The sequence below is a fragment of the Thunnus maccoyii genome, chromosome 22 (genome assembly GCF_910596095.1).
Source record: "Thunnus maccoyii chromosome 22, fThuMac1.1, whole genome shotgun sequence".
Classification (NCBI taxonomy): domain Eukaryota; kingdom Metazoa; phylum Chordata; class Actinopteri; order Scombriformes; family Scombridae; genus Thunnus; species Thunnus maccoyii.
In genome coordinates, this window is record NC_056554.1 from 22259301 (window position 1) to 22264022 (window position 4722).

A 4722-nucleotide genomic window follows, 5' to 3' on the forward strand; every position below is an offset into this window, starting at 1 on the left:
GTCAAACCAAAGTACATAACAACACACATATGATAAAAACCTTATCAACATACAACAATAATTCTCCTTAGTCAAAATCTAAAACTAATCCATGAGTTTTACAGTCCTCTGGTCTTTGGTCTGACAGCAAACGGCAGGGGTCCATGCCATTTGAGGGTGTGTGTGTGTGTGTGTTTGTGTTCAGGTAAATGTCTGTGAGTGTCTGTATGTCACTGGGGCATGGCATATTGTGCAGCATGTCTTGTGCCTTATGCTGGTTTGCCCAGTGATCAGTTCTTGGCTTGGTCACTCAAGTCCTCAAAATCAAAATCCAAGTGGGATTAAAGTTGGTGCCAGTTCGTCTCTATGTGAGACTGGCTCTTAGAGGTGAGTTATGATAACTAATGGTGGGGTTCTTTTATCCAAATGGTACTATCAATTCACACCGAGGTTTGAATTGGTCTTCCTATCTTGCTGGTTCTTGTAGCTTGAAGGATCAAAGATGGTTTGGGTCAGTGGCCTGGTTTGGTGACCATGCAGGAGATGGGGGTTCCTTATCTGATCCTTTCTGTTTACAGGAGGTTGTTTAGATGGTCTGGTCAGTGAGGAGTTTGTGACTCTCACTTTATTGGCCAGCATTCCTGGGGTGTTGAAGAAAGAGCTCATCTGTTCTTTGAGGCTTGTGCTGTCTGCCTTCAAAATATGCAGGGACTTTATCCTACAATGGAAACAAAAGAACCATCAAATAGTATCGTGGGGTGAAACAGGGCTGCAATTTGAGCCCAACCTTCTTCCACATATATATAAATACATTTGCAGAACAACTGCCATCATCCACAGCTCCTGGTGTGACTCTGCAGGACACAGAGGTCAAATGTCTGATGTCTGCTGATGACCTGGTTCTCCTGTCTCTCTCCAGAGAGGCCTTACAGCAGAGCCTGAACATCCTCCACAAGTTCAGTCAAGCATGGGCACTAACTGTAACTGTCTTGTACAGTTGGGGTATCGCTGTGTCAGTAAAAGACTGTCGAAATGGGATGTTGTAGCTTAGATACAAAGTGTGCCACGTCGCACAAAAGTCCTGGTTCTCTGACTGAGTAAGGGCGCAAATCCTTGGCAATAAAAGTTGCGATCAAGTTTGTGATTGGCTTCGCCCTTTCCGAATAGGGTGGAAACTTTGTTATCAGTTGTTCAATTATTCTCTGGTTGGCAGCAACTACACCCGGCTGTTTTACCTCCAGCTCCGGGTGGAAATGTGAAATGTGGTTTCTCCTGTTTCTCGTGCTCCCAAAATATCTAAAGTTTAGTCAGATACAACTTGCAAACAGTGTGGCTCTTGTCCAGGTCACTTTTCCCTTCAACTTCATGGAAGCTAAAATGCTTCCATACGCTAGCTTTTAAGCCAGAGGGTGCTGGTCATTTATAGCAGAAACATGTTTGTAAATCAAGCATCTTGCCACTAGCAGTCCATGTGACCAAATTTTAAGCTCAGTGATTGGTCATAGTTCACTTCTACTCTGGAAGTTTTTCATTTTTTGCCTTGAGTTCCATGTTGATCTAAGTCATAGAATTGCTGAAAGTATGAGTAGTGTAACATCGTTAATGGGGGTAATTGAACAGTATAATAACAATAACAGTGTTGTTTAAACTTGAGTTTCTTTACAAACTGAGGGCTGCCAGTACTAACTTGAGAATCAGTTAGCGCCCATGTGACCAAAGCTCAGTGGTGGTCATAGTTCACTTCTCTTTTCCTGTTTCCTTACTTAATCAATCAATCAGTCAATCAATTTTTATTTATATAGCGCCAAATCACAACAAAAGTGATCTCAAGCACTTTTCACATAGAGCAGGTCTAGACCATACTCTTCAATTTACAGAGAGAGAGACCCAACAATTCCCCCATGAGCAAGCACTTGGCGACAACAGTAAGGAAAAACTCCCCTTTAATGAGTAGAAACCTCAAGCAGAACCAGGCTCTTGGTGGGCGGCCATCTGCTTTGACCGGTTGGGTTGTGAGAGAAAGAGAGAGGGTGGTCTCTTTGGTCTTTCACCAAATCTCTGAATTGCTTTCTGAGAACAACCTGTATAACCCCAATCAGTCTAGCTTTAAGCAGGGGCACTCGCCCGAGACTGCACTCATGTTGGTTATGGTATCACTACATTCAGCTAGAGCTGCTGGTCAATCCTCAGCTCTGTTGCTTCTAGATCTGTCAGCTGCCTTTGACACCATTAACCACCAAATCCTCCTCTCCACACTCACTGAGCTTGGTATCTCAGGATCCGCCCTCCGCTGATTCATGTCCTATCTCTCAGGGAGATATTTTGGAGTATCTTGAAGGCGAGAAGTGTCCAAACCGCATGGCTTATCCACAGGGGTTCCTCAAGTGTCAGTGCTTGGTCCCCTTTTTTCTCAATACACACCACCTCACTTGGCGAAATCACCCGCTCCCATGGTTTCTCATACCATTGCTATGCTGACGATACCCAGCTCTTCCTATCTTTCCCACTGGAAGACCACACATGCTGTCATCCCAGCCAGTTCCTTTATACAACAACACATCAGCATCCAGTTTGAACCAACCCAACTCACACACAAAGTCTGCCCGAAACTTGGGTGTCATGATCGATGACCAACTAACCTTAAAGGTTCACGTGGCCTCAATTGCTCGGTCGTGTCAGTTTGCCCTGTACAACATCAGGAAGATCAGACCCTACCTATCTGAGCATGCAGCACAACTCCTGGTACAGGTTTGCGTAATATCACACATTGACTACTGCAACTCCTACTGCACTACTTGCGGGGAGGCCTTTCCCTCAAATGAGTTCAAACCTCTACAGATGATCTAGAATGCGGCGGCACGACTGGTCTTCAACCAGACCAAAACAGCACGTCACCCCGCTGTTGATATCCCTCCATTGGCTCCCAGTTGCTGCCCACATCACATTCTAAACCCCGACTCTCGCTTACAAAACAGCAACTAAAACGGCTCCCACCTACCTGATTCAGGTCTACACTCCCTCCTGCTCACTATGCTCTGCCAATCAAAGGCACCTGGTACCACCACCACAACAGGGCCCCAAGTCGCTAGCTAGACTCTTCTCCTCTGTAGTTCCCCGGTGGTGGAACAAGTTACCAAACTCTGTTCGATCTGCAGAGTCCCTCTCAATCTTTAAGAAAAGACTAAGACTAAAGACACAGCTCTTTCATGAATGCCTCTGCATTTGATGGACTGAAGGTAGAGGAAACAAAAAAAAAAAGAAAAACTGTGCACCCTCTGTCTGTTGGCACCTATGTCTTATTGGACTTAAACTTAGCTTTATGGCACTTACTAGTGTTGTTCCCTCCTGTCCAGATCCCTGTTTGTGTTGTATCAGCTCTACTGAGTGAATTTGTAAATTGTAATTGTAAATTGTAAAGTCAAAAGCTGACATAGCAGCTACTGAGATGTACTAAGCTAGCTGTTGCCTCTTTTAATTATGTGGAATATTAATGTCCATTTATGTTCATTACAAATTAAAAACAAAACAGTTCCGCATGAGCCAGCTTTGTTATTCTGTTTTATTCAAAACATTGACCTGTAAATAAAACTCATTCATGTTTGATTTGATTTGATTGTGTTTGATTAGATAGCAGCGTTTTTTTTTTAACCACTACAGCAGCTTGCAACAAATGATCGTTTTCATTATCCATTAATCCGAAATAGTGAAAAATGCTTATTTCTTAGAGTCCAAGCTGATGTAATTTAATGTCTTGTTTCATCTGATCATCTAAAAAAAAAACAGAAAATAATTCAGTTTACTGTCATGTGACACAGAGTTTCACAAAGTTCCAGAAATAGTTGAATTGTTGGATTCACCAACTGAGGTCAGACAGGTGTGAGGTGCGACCCTAACCCGACCTGACGAGTACTTTGTTTGAAGCACACTGAGTCCTTAATATCCCTTATATGTTTGTTTATTTTCAAGGACAAAACATTTAATCTCTGGTTTGACTTTGTCTTATTATGTCTCATTCAGTCTGACTGAGTGTGTGTGTGTTAGTGTGTGTGTGCATTAATCCCGGGCAGTGACACCGTGCTGTCCAGCAGAAAAACAGCTGCTGCACACAAGGAATAATACAAATCCATCAAATTTTATTATTATACCTCATTATTTTATCACCAAGAAACTTCAGTTTCACCTTCTTTTGTTTGAGTTGAATTACCTGGATAACCCAATCATAAGGTTAAGGTGTCTTGAATATGTGATGAAGACATTTTTATTACATGGTGCATATTCTTAAACAAGTATTTGTTTGATCACTGATGATTACAAACTGAGGATAATACCAGGGTAGTTGACCCTGGTATTGTCCCAGTGTATGAACACTGGTTGATTTCTGGAAAAACTGGGGAGAATGTGTGTTGTCAAAGAGATTAATCTGACTAGAGTTGCAAAAATTAGTGGATTCATTGATTTGCTGATCAACAGAAAATAAATCTGCAACTATTTTGATAATTAAATACTCATTTTAATCATTCTTTAAAGTAAAAATTTACTTTTACTTTTTCATACATGATAGTAAATTGTATATCTGAGTTTTGGACTGTTGGTTGCAACAGGCAACATGCATTTTTCTCTATTTTTTGACATTAATCAGTAATGACTAACTGTTAGTTGCAGCCCTGGATCTGACCCTGCAATAGTTAAGTATAATTCTCTGTTCGGTTTGATTTATTTTATAATTGACAGAAAATAATCAGG